We start from the raw sequence: 15373 nt of genomic DNA on the forward strand, positions 1-15373 counted from the left end.
AATGTGTACTCTGTTCTTTCAGACATAATGTCCTGCAAATCTGTTAGGACCATTTGGTCTAACCTGTCATTTAAGGTTTCCTTATTGATTTTCTGTATAAATGATTTGTGAATTGATATAAGTGGAGTATTAAAGCCCCCACTAATACTGTAATGCTGAACATTTCTCCCTTTAGGTTTCTTAATATTTTCTTTACATCTTTAGGTGTTTCTATGTTGGGGGCACAAATATTTACAAATGCTATATCTTCTTACTGGATTAACTCCTTCATCATTATGTAACATGACTCAATGTCTCTTATTATAATCTTTATTATAAAATCCATTTTGGCAGGTATAGTTATAGCTAATCCACCTTTCTTTTAGTTTCCATTAGCATGGGATACCTTTTTCCATCCCTTTGATTTGTGGCCCTGTGTGTCCTTGTATCTAAGGTAAGTCTCTTACAGCAACAAGTAGATGGGTCTTTTTTTTTTTTTAAATCCATTCAGCCACTCCTTGTCTTTTGATTGGCAAATTTATCATTTACATTTAAAGTAATTACTGATAAGTATGGGCTAACTGCATTTTGTTAGTGTTTTTCTACCTATCTTTGTAGTTCTTCTCTATTCCTTTCTTCTACCCTTGAGACACAGGAAAATGGAAAGGTAACACGAAAATGTATGGGATGCAACAAAAACAGTTCTAAGAGGGAAGTTCTCAGTGATAAATACTTACACCAAGAAACAAGAAAAACCTCAAATAAGCAAACTAACTTTACACCTAAAGGAACTAGGAAAAAAAAAAGAACAGGTAAAGCCCAAAGTTAGAAGAAAGGAAATAACAAAGATTAGAGCTGAAATAAAGACTAAAAAGATAACAGAAAAGATCAATGAAACTAAGAGCTGCTTCTCTGAAAAGATAAACAAAATTGACAAACCTTTAGTTACTCATCTAGAAGAAAAGAAAGAGGACTCAAAATCAGAAATAAAAGGAGATGTTATAACTGATACCATAGAAATAAAAGGATTATAAGATATTACTATGAACAATTATATGCTAACAAATTGAACAACCTGGAAGAAATGGATAAATTCTTAGGAAAGAAACCTCCCAGATAGAACCATGATCTAACAGATAATCTGAACAGACCACTTACTAGTAAAGGAGACTGAATAAGTAATCAAAAGCATCCTAAAAAACTGGTCCAGGACCAGTCAGCTTCACTGGTGAATTCTAGCAAACATTCAAAGAAGAATTAATATAAATCCTTTCTAATAGAAGAGGAGGGAACTTTTCCAAACTTACTTATAAGGTGAACATTACCCTGATACCAAAACACGACAATAATGCCAAAAGAAAATAAAATTACAGGCCAATATCCCTCAATCCCTCATGAACATAGATGCAAACTGACTAAGAAAATATGAGCAAACTGAATTTAACAATATATCAAAAATATCATACACAATGATTAAGTCGAGTTTATTTCAGGGATGCGAAGATGGCTGAACATTCACAAATTGTCAATGTGGTATACCATATGAACAAAATGAAGAATGGAAATCCTATGATTTTCTCAACAGATGCAGAAAAAGCATTTGAAAAAATTCAACATCCATTTATAATAAAAACTATCAACAAAGCAGGACAAAGGAAATGTACCTCAACATAATAAAAGCCATATATGACAAGCCCACAGCTAATAACCTACTAAATGGTAAAAAGATGAAAGCTTTTCCTCTAAGATCATGAACAAGACAAGGATGCCCACTATCATCACTTTTATTCAATACAGTATGGGAGGTCCTAGCCAGAGCAATTAGGCAAGAAAAAGAAGTAAAAGGCATACAAATCAGTAAGGAAGAAAGAAGTAAAACTTTCACTATTTGCAGATAATATATACAGAAAACCTTAAAGACTGCATCAGAAAATTGTTAAAACTAATAAACTCAGTAAGGTTGTAGTATATAAAATCAATATGCAAAAATCTGTTGGTTTTATACACTAATAATGAACAATCAGAAAAAGAAATTAAGAAAATAATCCCATTTATAATTACATCAAAAATAAAATATGTATAAAAAAATAATGGCAAAGAACTTCTCAAACATGGTAGAGATCTGGACATCCAAGTTCATGAAGCTAAAAATTCATCTCAAAATTTCAACTGAAAAGTCTTCTCCAAGTCACATAATAATAAAAGTGTCTAAAACTGTAGAGAGAGAAGTTTAAAATAGCAAGAGAAAAAAGTAATTCTCTCATAAAACAAAACCCCAATAAGGCTATCAGCTGATTTCTCAGCAGATATCTTACAGGCCAGGAGAAACTATAATGATATATTCAAAGTGCTAACAAGAAACTGTCAACAAGAATACTTTACCTAACAAAACTGTCCTTCAAAACTGAAGGTGAAATAAAGCCCTTTCCTAAACAGAAGTTGAGAGAATTCATCACCACTAAACCTATATTACAAGAAATGCTGAAAAGAGATCTCCGAGCTGAAACAAAAGGACACTAATTAGTAACATGAAAACGTGTGGCAATATACAACACACTATAAAGGTAAGGAGATAGTTAGATTCAAACCCCCTAATATTGTAATAGGATAGAGTGTTGACTATTTTAGTATAAAGATTAAAGGACAAAAATATTAAAAATAGCTATAGTTTTAAATTTAATGAATACACAATATAAAAATGCAAATGTGACATCAAAAACAAACATAAAACAGAGGGATCTTGTAGAGATATCTGCACTCTAATGTACACCACACCATTTTTCACAGTGGCCAAAATATGGAAACAACCTAAGTGCCCATCAACAGATGAATGAATAAGGAAAATGTGGTATCTAAACAACAATAAACAAAAACAAACAAAAAACAAAAATGGAAAATGTGGTTATCTATACACTGGAATACTTTTCAGCCAAGACAAAGAAGGAAATCCTGTCACTTGTGACAACCCAGATGAACCTTCAAGTCATAATGCTAAGTGAAATAAGTCACAGAGAGAAAAATATACACTGTCTGATATCACTTATTCCATAGGAATCTAAAAAAAGCCAAACAGAAAAACAGACATAGAGTGGTGGTTACAAAGGACTGGGAAATAGAGAAAATGGGAAGGAATCAGTCAAAGGGTACAAACTTCCAATTAGAAGATTAACAAGTTCGGAGGCAACATAGAGAATGGTGATTATAGCTAGTAATACTGTATTCTATAATCTTAAATGTTCTCACCACAAAAAAATAACTGGAAATAATACAAGGGAATGGGGGTGTTAGCTAAACTATAGTAGTAATCTTTTGTAATATACAAATATATCAAGTCACAATGTTGTACGTCAATTATATCTCAATAAAGGAAAAAAGGAAAAAATGCAGAATTTTTTACCTAGCAAAAAATGTCTTTCAAATAAAAGCAAACCCAGACTAAGAAAACTAAAAACCAAGCAAATGGACTGAACATTCCCTCTAAAAAACAGAGACCACCCAGACTGTATAAAATGACCTAATCACATATATCTACAAGACACACTTTAAATATAGAAACACAGACAGGTTATACTGAAAGAATGAAAAAATATATATCCTGCAAACTTTAACTATAAAAAAGCTGTTACAACCATTTTTATATCAAAGTAGAAACCAAGACAAGGAGTAGTATAAGTATTAAAAGATAGATTTTATAACAATAAAGTGGTAAATTCATCATGATGATATAACAGGTCTGAAGTTTTATACACCAAATAAAAAGATTCTTAAAATACATAAAACAAAAACTGAACTTAAAAGAAATATGCAAATTCATAATCATGTTTCATATTTTAAATATATCTCTCAGTAACTGTTAGAATAAACATAAAAATAGTAAATATATAGAAGATTTGAAAAGCACTAATATATCTATAAAACACAACACGAACAATTGTAGAATACATATTGTCTTTAAATACATTTTTGAACACTTACCAAAAGACCAAAGAGCAAGTCTCTATGAGTTTTTAAGGACTAAAAAAATAAAGAGCACATACTTTGACCATAATGGATTTAAGTAAGACATCAGTCTTACTGATGTCACAGTACACATCTAAAATATCCTCAAATATTTGGTAATTAAAAAATGTTTTGAGCTGAATGATAATGAAACACATTATCAAAATTTGTAGAATGCAGAAAAACAATGCTTAGTGGGAAATATACAGCTTCAAATACTTACAAAAGAGAGGTCTAATTCAATGATTTAAGCTTCCACCTTAAGAAACTATTACATTTTCTTATATAAGTTGTCCTCATTTAGGGAGTAGGGAAAGATAAGCAGTATAATTTCAAGATTATCAGGAAGAATACTTCATTTTTCTTTTTTTCTAAATAATCTCTACATAGACCCAACATAGAGCTGGAACTTACAACCCTGAGATCAAGAGTCCCATGCTCCCCATTCCCCATGTCCCTCCTCTGAAAAAAAAATTTTTTTAAAGGAGTCACATGCTCTACCAGCTGAGTCAGCCAGACACCCCACAATGATAATATACCTACAGTCTCTCAAAGAGAAGGTCTAGACAGAATATCTATATTACTAGTTATAGCTACACAATCATTCCAGCACCCAAGCTGACAGATGCTCTGTTACTCTCTATAAGAGGCTTCCAAGGTTGACCCTGAGAAATCAGTATCCAGCTGATGGAAAACAAAAACACAGAAAAGCATGGCAGATGTTTATAATTCAGGCTTAGAAGTCATACATATCACATTGGGTAATACTTCATTGGCAAGAACTTGTTAACTAGCCACATTGCGAAGAAAGGGCAAGAACTTGTTAACTAGCCACATTGCGAAGAAAGGGGAGTGGAGACACTGAGTGTCCATTTGCCAATACCCTCCTTGAACTTATTCCACTATGAAAAGGGAAAAATAAAACTTTGGTAAGCGGACAGTAACGTCTGCCAAAAGCTGCCCCTCTGGCTACAAATATTCATATGCAGGCTTCTTCCTTCACAGAAAAAATACTTGCATGAATATTGTAGTACTATTTACTGGAGCAAAACAGCTTAGCAATCTAAATATCTACAAAGGAATGTTTCACTAAATTATGACATATACATACAGTAAAATGAAATATAACTATTAATACAAATGAGCTATACCTATGTTAGCACTAATTACATAAAAGGTTGTTTATGACATACTAAGTGAATAAAGAAATATATATGATTCTACATTTAAAATAACATCACATACACATACATATAAAGTAACATGGAAAAAATTATGAAAAAATTCAAACTGTGACACTGATAGGCTTGCCCTCACTTCATTCCAAAACGTTCAAATCTGAGACTTTACTATAAAGAAAATCTCTAAGAACTTAGCCACATATTCTCATGAAAACCATAAGCAGCATTTGAATCACAGATTACAGTAAAATGAGAAAAATAATTACATTTGCTGTAACAGTTTTCTCATATTCTATTAGAGGAGAGTATAATAAATAATTTTAGGCAGTTAGAAAAATAACATTCTAAAAACTGGGAAAGAACTAAAGAGAAAACAACAAAAACAAATCAGGGTTTCAAAGAGAAAATACAAATATGTGGCATAGAATAAGTCAATGTTGTAGTTAAAAATGAGTTTTAAATTTTCTTCTAAGGTTTTAATAAGCTAAACCTAAAGGAAAGCTCAATCAATTCAATCTGGATCTCTACACAGTACAGTGAGTGCACATTCTTCAAACTCTAGTAGATAAATGTAGTTCTTTCAACAGGCTATTTGATAAGACCTTGGTTAAGCAGACAAGGACACAAAGAATTAGTATTCTATACTCTTGCTTAAGAGTAAATTCATTTGCTTTGGAGAAACAAAAGCAGATGGCACAGATAACATGCTACATTGTAAACTAAATGCCCTAACTAGAAATCTTAAATAAATAACTGTATAATAATTACTATTTCAATGATTTTTTTTCCATGTAGCTTTTAGCAATATGGAGTACATGCTTTCCACAAATGTAAATGTAAATACTGCACAGGCAGACTACAGTTATTACTCCAGGAGACTAGACTGTTATTTTACCCTCAGGTATAAGCTAAAATGTTCTGGTTTTCAGAGCTCTCCAAGGACTGTTTTTTTCCTGTTGTTGACTCTTTTTTGTTTTGGTTTTTTGTTGTTGTTGTTTTGGTTTTTTAAGTTAACACTTCAAGGGAAAAACGGATTGATCCTCCACATGTAACGCTATTTCTTTCATTCCCACTCCTTTTCCTCCCATATTAACTAACTGTAGTTTCTGGCCAATGTGATCCCATCACTGCCTTTCTACTTAACTATATTATTGCATAAATTAAGAAAATTTTGATTTTAAGCTCAGGTAAATGCTGTGACCCTTGAAGTGGCAGGACAGATTTTATTCCACAGTTAGGAAGGGAATCATAGGTTACAACAGCATTTCAATACCATTTTTCAGACAAATAAACATAATGTCCCATATACAGCAAATTTCATACTTCCACTTGATACTAGTTTTGTCTTTTGTTTAATACTATTTGATTCGAAACAGAAAGACATTATCAACAAGTATACTTTTCACTTTAATTTGATAACCTACCTAGGTTTAAGCCTGAGTACTGTAATAGTGTATCTAAATAAAATGGTACAGGAATGGTACATAAAAATTAAAATAGCACATTAAGTATCATTGCTCTTAATGTCAAGCGTTTATAATATCTCTCCAGTTCATAACATGTCTTTACATTTGTGATATTTATCTTGCAGAAGCTCTCATCTGAGAAATTTTGGCAAATAAGGGCCTGAATATAAGTTGATGCACTCTCCCTCTCCATCACACTTCCATTCAGGACAGAACTGCTAGGGCAAGCAAGGTAGCAATGCCTTCAGGGTGCAAGCAGGTCTATGGATTCTTTTAGGGGTTGTCAGAGAAAAGTAACAGCACAAAATTAAGTTACTTTTTGAGCTAAACATGAGATCAGTAGATACCGGCCCAAAGGGTTTCAGGAAAAAAAAACCTAGGAAGACTGCAACTTCTTGTTCCTTCAAAAATTGGAGGCTTTAGAGATTAATCTTCCCTGGGACAGTAGAAACCCTGTGGTATATGGTCCTAGGAGGGCCTGCTATAAACTCTTGGCCTCAGGGGCATCTAGATGACTCAGTCCACTGAGTCCACTGAAACCACTCTTGGCTTCGGCTCAGGTCACGATCTCACAGTTTGTGGGATCAAGCCCTGTGTCAGGCTCTGCACTGTCAGTGCAGAGCCTGTTTGGGACTCTCTCCTCTCTGCCCCTCTCCCTGCTCACTCTCTCTCTTTAAATAAATAAATAAACATTAAAAAAAAAAAATTATTGTCCTCAGAAGAACCACAAGGGATCACTATAATAAGATGAGTTACCTCCTAGTCTTAAGGCTGGGAAAGTACTATCCAATTAGCAGAACTGTTGTTTAATGTGATACTCATAGGAATGAAGACTATGACAGTATTTATATGTGAATTTGTGCCAAAGGAGGGATCCTAATAATTTGACGTAACCACCCAAACTTCAAGCCTTAAGAAGTCAAAGCAAAGGGCACCTGGGTGGGTCAGTCAGTTGACTGCCAGATTCTTGATAGCAGCTGAGGTTATGGGGCTGAGCCCCTGTGGGACTGGCTTCATGCTGAGCTTGGAGCCTGCTTGGGATTCTCTCTGTGAAATATTCTCTCTCTACTGGTGCTCTCTGTCTCTCTGTCTCTCTCTCTCTCCCAAAATAAATATTAAAAAAAAATAGAAGTCAAAGCAAAATAATATGCCTAAAAGACTTACCAAACACAAAGGAGAAAAAAACATTATACTAGGTATATTTGAAACAGATGGAAACTTTAAAGAGCAGAAAGAACATTCTAAAAGTTTAAAAAAAAAATCAAATTTAAATACTCATTAGCTGAATGAAAGAATAATCATTGGGGGAACCTGGCTGGCTCAATCAGTAGAGCATGTGACTCTTAGTCTCAGGGTTGTGAGTTTCAAGCCCCACATTGGGCATGGAGCCTACTTAAAAAAGAAAAAAAAAGAAAAAAAAAAGAAGAAAAAAAGAAGAAAAAAAGGAAAAATGAATTTAATGGAAAATGAATTTAGTGTCCTAGAAGTTCAGTGGGGGGAAAAGTCTCAACATAAAAGAAAAATATACAAAAGGAATTCACAAGGAAAGGAGTAAAATACTTGGCAGACGTATATAGGAGATCTAACATATACAAGTGTTTAAGAAGGAAAGACAAGGAAGAAACACAATTAAGCTGATCATTTTAAGAGGAAAATCTACCTTATCAATAAAAGATTTAAATCTGAACATTAACATGGCTTATCTAGTTTCTGTCAGAATGGGAAAATGACACATATAAGCATAGGTAAAATTTATGAATTCAAAGGAAAAAGATAAAATCTTACAAATATCAGCACCAATAATTAAACACAACATATACAAATTCTACCTCCACATACAGAGCATCCATCTACATTCAATGCCTCTCTTTTAAGATATGCAAATAGGGGCTCCTGGGTGGCTCAGTTGGTTGGGCTTCCAACTTCGGCTCAGGTCATGATCTTGCGGTTTGTGGGTTCAGGCCCCGCGTCGGGCTCTGTGCTGACAACTCAGAGCCTGGAGCCTGTTTCGGATTCTGTGTTTCCCTCTCTCTCTCTGACCCTCCCCCATTCATGTTCTGTCTCTGTCTCAGAAATAAATAAACATTAAAAAAAAAAAAAAGATATGCAAATAGCTGCTACCACCAGACACTTGAGGAAAACCAATTTATTGTGCCTCAGCACCAAAATTACCCCAGTGGTATCTGCTCTGTAATAATGGACTAGACTTTACAAGCACTTCTGCTTCACAGTAAGCACTAAGTTAAGCTTTAGTAGCACAGAGCTCTGGAAGGATAGTCCAGGAGGAAGGGGGACTTCTTTTCCTGGTTTCAAAATGTTAAGAGTTTTGTGTTTTTATTCTTGCTGCAAAGTCCAACGGTGGTGGTCTGTCTCTTCCTCATGCTAAGAGTGTGCAGTTCTTTGGAATTTTTGTGCCCCAGATTAGGATTGGATGATTATCCTCTTATGCAGCCCTCCTAACACTGACAATGGCCTGCTCAAAGTTTCATCTGGCAGCAGTACCTCAACTTCCATTGTAGTACTGTCCACCACAACCAACACAACTGTATCTCAGAATGTTGTTTCCTGCTGCCTAGCAAATGTAAACCAGCTCTGGCTAAGGCATAAGGCAATCCAGTGAACTCTGTCATTCAACAGGCTGCAAACCCACCTTCTCCAACAAGGTCCAAACCCAAGCCTGAGGAAGGGGACCCCCACGAATCCAAGTTTTTCTCTCCTTGAGAAATTTCTTTAAGCCCTAGGGTCTCATTCAGAGTTATCCTTACATCTTTAGGGGCACCTGGGTGGCTCAGTTGGTTGAGCGTCCAACTTCAGCTCAGGTCATGATCTCGCGGTTTGTGGGTTCCAGCCCCGCGTCGGGCTCTGTGCTGACAGCTCAAAGCCTGGGGCCTGCTTTGAATTCTGTGTCTCCCCCTCTCTCTCTGCCCCTGCCCTGCTCACACTCTGTGAATCTCTCTCTCTCAAAAATAAATAAAACATTTTTAAAAAATGAGAGTTATCCTTACATCTTTATAGTTATTCCTTTATCATAGTTTACTAATTATATATAATTATACCAATTCAAGAAACTGTGTGGTTTCTGACTCCTGATTCAATCCAGAAAGGTTCAGAACCAGGAGTGGTTCTAGAATATAAGCCAGTAAAGATTAGATTTGGGGACTGGTTTGGTCATGTGTTTAGGATTAAGCATAGGGCTGAGCTCTTTGCCAAGGAAATGGGATGATCGTAATCTATGGCATGCAGTAGTTTCAGAAAACCAATCAAGCTATCACCTTTGGTACACTGTGATGAAGCACCAACTCAAGCACATTCTTTGAAAGCTTAAGTGGCCACTATATTTGCCATTATGGCAGTAATGATGACTATGGACAGGAGTACAAGTTGTTAAAGTTAAAATTGTTTCACAATTGTTAAAGAAGTTGTTACAAGTTAAAATTGTTTCATTATATTACTCTTTATATTTAATTCTTTACTACATCTAGACTTTGGTGTATGGTATGATGTAACAAATCTACCCTTCTGTGTATACCTGAGAACTTAGAAAATGACAGGTTCAAGTCCATTCTCACGCTTAAGTGACAATGAGAGAGCCAGAGAGCTTCTAAGATTCCCCTGAAAGAATTATCTTCTTTCTTGTAGGTATGGGACTGATAATGCTGAAAATCAAGGCAAAAATTTATTTGTGTAGGTTGCTGAGTTACAACAACAGTTGAATTTCAGTCTCATCAAGTTTCTCATTTGAAAATTAGGACCTGGATCAGGAATAAATGGGATTCTGAAACTGAGAACAGAGATATCTGGTTTGTCCTAGATGAAACTTAAGAATTTTGAATCTGTCCTCATTCCCAATTCCCCTAAACTGCACTTATAATTGGAAGCCTCCAATACCAGTAAAAGTAGTTTGCTTTCCCAGTGTCTGAGAACACTAGCTTTCCTTGGCTTGAAAAATCTGATTATTTCACATAAGCAGATGCCTTGAAGGGGGATGCTCATTCTTTAAGACCCACAACCAGCCCCATTACCACTATATCCATAACTAGGGTCAAATCTCAGTATGCTCCAGGAATACATGTACACACAACGACACAGCAGGAAATAGCTTACATACTCAACAGAAACTCAAGGGCCACACGTGGGAGTGGATTCTAGAAGCATTTGACCAAGGAGGATGGAATATAATGCTACATCAGGCCAAACTAATGGATATGGGTGCACTTACTGGAGACTCCAAATTTAATGTGTTAGTTCACGTAGCTAGAAATGACTGGTTGGTGAGCTAAAAGTAGCCTTTAAAGGTTGAGGGACAGAGCTTCCCTGGCACTGATACGGAAGGAGTAAAGAATCCAATGATTTAGGGATTTAGGAATATGGGACTGGAATTATGTAAGAATTTCATACCCCTACTCTTCCTCAACTATGCTCCACAAGAGAGCCCAGATGGCAGTGAGAACATTAGTAAAAGGTGGATCTATACTCTTTTTAAAATTTTTTTTTCAACGTTTTTTATTTATTTTTGGGACAGAAAGAGACAGAGCATGAACGGGGGAGGGGCAGAGAGAGAGGGAGACACAGAATCAGAAACAGGCTCCAGGCTCCGAGCCATCAGCCCAGAGCCTGCATACTCTTTTTAAAGGTCTGTGGTTAGTCTCCTATGTAAGCCAGGTATAAGTGTAGGGGATGCAGCCATTAAGAAAACCTCTCAGGTTTCAGTGGAGATGATGGGATCCAAACACAGCCCACGTGGCCACACTTAATCATTAAAGATAAGGTAGGAATGTAATGCTGTTAAGAGCAGCAGGAACATACTGGTAATCAGAATGTCCTGATCTACAGAGATCTTTGGCAACAGATAATGACTGGAGTACACCTAGGAACAAAACTACGAACAAAACAGGCCAAAGGCCTCCATAATACTATTTGATATATACAACAGAAAAAATTCTAGATCCAGTAGCCAGAAGTCCAATTTGTATTAACTAACACAGTGGAGAATTATAACTTTCTCACCACTTGTCAATTATGGGTTAGCTCACAGATCCAGAATACACTAAATGAGATGGAGACCAGGTCCCTTGAAGAAAAATCTTGCATAACTATTACACACACACACCACACATCCTCTAATCCTTCCCCAGAGACTTGCAGCCATTAATTAAAGGTACTGAGCATTGTTAAAAGGAAACATCTACACATTTCATGTATAAATAAACAAAGTCTCTCAAATGACCTTAAATTCCTGGGGATTCAAAATGCTACTGTGGTCTACTAGTTAAATTAGGGGCTTATGGTGGTCAGGTGATACATGGGGATGTAAATCAAGTCTGGCTGATAGCATAAATTGTCCAATGACCCATCCTATGGTTATTTCCTTGATTTCTAAATATTTACTTGGAACAGACATACTTGGCAACTGGAAGAACCCCAATATGGACTTTACGCATTAGGTAAGGGGTATAATGGTAGGAATATCTGAAGTTGACAGAACTTCCCTCTATTACCAAAACAATAAAACAGAAGCAATACTATATCCCTGGAGTGAGTGCAAGGTTTCATCGAAGACTTCAGAGAAACAAAGGTGGTGAAAACTATCACATCCCTGTTAAACTCACCAGTTAGGCATACATAAGAGTCAGACAGATCATAAAGAACAACTATGGATTATCATAAACTTAATCAGGTGGTGACTTTCACTGTAACTGCAATCCCTAGCATTTGATATGCAGCTACTATAACCAAGCTAATGCCTTTTTCTCCAATTAAAAAGGACCAAAGTAAGTCATTACATAATGCCTAGAAGAGATGAAAGGATACCTTCCCAGTGTTGCTTCTGTGCTATGTTAATTTTCCTGCTCTCGTGTAGTTGTCTTGGCCATCTATTGTCTCACAATTTCTGTGATTCAGAGTCTAGACACAACTCACCCAAATCTTCTGGTTAGGGTCTCACATTGCTGCAATCAAGGTGTTTACTGTTCTATATTCTTATTTGGAGGCTCAAATGGGGAAGAATCCATTCCTAAGCTTGTTTACATTGTTGAAAAAATTTATTTCCTTGTACCTGACCTTCTGCTGGTGACTGGACACAACTCTCCAAGCCAAAAAGATACCCATAGTTCCTTGTACATGGGCTTCCCCAACATATCAGTTTGTCAAACCAAGAAGGAAAATCCCTAGAGCAAGTGTGCTGGCAAGACAGCATCTTATATAACATAACGTAATCAGAATCGCCCTCCCCTTATCTTTGCTAGAATTGATGGTTAGAAGCAAGCCACAGTTCTCAATGCAAAAGAAGGGGTAAAGAGCATGAATAATACCAAGAGAAAGGAGCCATGAGGGTCACAGTTGAGTCTGTCCACCACAACAGTCTACAGATACCTTCATCATCTTTACATTACACAAAATTATCATGCTACTTCACTACTTTTATGACATATCCCCAACCATGGAATGGCAAGATACTTCACTGAGATAGCCACTGGCCTCTACATTACTTAGGGGGTTATCTCCCAACCTCTATTTTACATATGTCTTACTAAGGCTTTAAATGTATTTGCTACTTCCTGATAATCCTATTCACTTAATACAAGGTTGTCAAAATTATGTGGAATAAATACCAGAAAAAAAAAGAAAAGAAATGAAAACTTTAAGGAGCAGGACTGGGGGTGGGCAGGAAAAGAGAGAGGATTGCTATGTGGGTCACTGTGCCATATGACTTTTCTTTTAAATCTTGTACATGTATTGCTTAATAATAAAGTTCGGTTTATAAAAAGAAAATAAAGATATAGATAAAAAATAAATCGAAACAGAAAGGCTGAAATGGCAAAATTAACACCAAACTGACATTAAAGATTAGAAGCACTAAACAAAAATAAGTATTATATAATGGTAAGAAGCTAAGTATTGAAAGTATTTAAATAAGTAAAATATTTACTTTGTTTGCTTTTATAGCCTTATAAGCCTTAAATCCAGTTTTTCATCTAAATTTTTTTCTAAATTTTTAAAAATTTTTTGCTCTGAAGTATGTTATTGGAATCCTTTTGACAAAACCAAGTATTCGTTTATGATAAAGAAGTCAAAGTGGTCTAAATGATATGTAAGAGTCTCAAAATTTCTAGGCAGTTTTTCCCCTCCAGTAAGGTGACAGCTGCTCACAGGCTAATGCAGTAAAGCTAGATGAAGTTCCTAGAATTTGCCAAACACCAGATAGGAGACATCCTCTGTGTTAGCAAAATGCAGAGTAGCCACAGAGAAAGGATGTGGCTCTTCACTTCTCATCACAGCCTGTAGATTAAAGTGGCAGGAGCCATTATGTAGGCATCCCAGACATCTCAACAGCACTTCTCCAAGAGGGTAAATCCCCAATTTCAGCCCTTCAGTCACCAGATTACTGCCTAACCTGTGAAAAGGTACTGCCCCACCTAGGCTTCAGAATAACCATACTTTATTCAGAGGTAACATGATGGACATCTTAAAACACCTGAGTTCATCATCACCGTCATGTTCTGTCAGGGCCACCATCTGCCACTCCATCTCACACAATCCACTCACCACCGTGGCACTGTGGACCAGCCTGCAAAGACCAGGGACATGCAGGAAGCAGTGCAAAGACAGAGCAGAAGGCCAAGGCTGCTGCCTCCCCGAGTTGTAGGGGAGGGAGCCATTGCACACCCCCAGGCACAATGCAGCATGTACACATCCTCCAGCAAGGCATTCATCGCAGAGAGAGCGTTTAAAATTGCCTCATTATATTACTCTTTATATTTCTTTACTACATCTAGACTTTGGTGTATGGTATGATGTAACAAATCTATTTTTTTCAAGTTGTTAATCAGTTATCAACTACAAAGAGAAAGGAACAGATGGAACACAATTTTTAATTATTATATATACTTAGGTCTGCTTGTGTTCAACTCATTCATCTGCCAGTTGTTGAACCAATGACTTAACACTAATATTTTTTGTAGTTTTATGACACAGTCTACTAATTAGCAGAGTGAGCTCCTCATTAGTCATTGTCAGAATTTTCTTGGCTAATTAACTTTAACTTATAAGTCTCAATCCAAAAATAATCCCTAAAGTTTTTATTGGTTCTGCATTAAATTTTTTTAAAACTTTTAAAGGAAACATAATTGGACAATAAATATTTCAGAAAATATTTCTTTTAATCAAAGAAACAAATTTCTGATAATCTGAACTGCCACCATTTTTCTCTCAAAATGACAAATACTATGTTAAAATGATGAGTCTTAGTGTTACCAAGGTTTTGGAAAATGAATTTTTCTTTAATTCAAGTACAATTAATATTCAGTGTCATATTTGCTTGAGGTGTACAACAATGATTCAACAATTCTATACATTTTTCAATGTTCATCAAAATAAGTGTACACTTAATCCCTTTTATCTATTTCACACCCATGACCCAAACTGACTCCCCTCTGGCAACCACCAATTTGTTCCCTGTGTTTAAGAGTCTGTTTTATTTTTTAGCCACTTTGTTTGTTTTGTTTCTTAAATACTTTATGAGATCATACAGTATTTGTTTTTCCCTGTATTTCATGTAGCATTATACCCTAGGTCCATCCATGTTGTTGCAAATGGCAAGATCTCACTCTTTTTAATGCTTATTTATTTATTTATTTATTTATTTATTTATTTAGGGACAGAGAGAGACAGAGCATGAACGGGGGAGGGGCAGAGAGAGAGGGAGACACAGAACCGGAAGCAGGCTCCAGGCTCTGAGCCATCAGCCCA

The 15373-nt window shown here is 35.8% G+C and overlaps 1 protein-coding gene across 2 annotated transcripts in view; it reads right to left on the reverse strand.

Annotated features, from left to right (window-relative positions):
* STAG1 (STAG1 cohesin complex component) overlaps nucleotides 1-15373 on the reverse strand; it is a 408272-nt gene that overhangs the window by 239366 nt on the left and 153533 nt on the right. The window lies entirely within an intron of this gene.

Source organism: Neofelis nebulosa, chromosome 5, assembly GCF_028018385.1.
Source record: "Neofelis nebulosa isolate mNeoNeb1 chromosome 5, mNeoNeb1.pri, whole genome shotgun sequence".
NCBI lineage: Eukaryota > Metazoa > Chordata > Mammalia > Carnivora > Felidae > Neofelis > Neofelis nebulosa.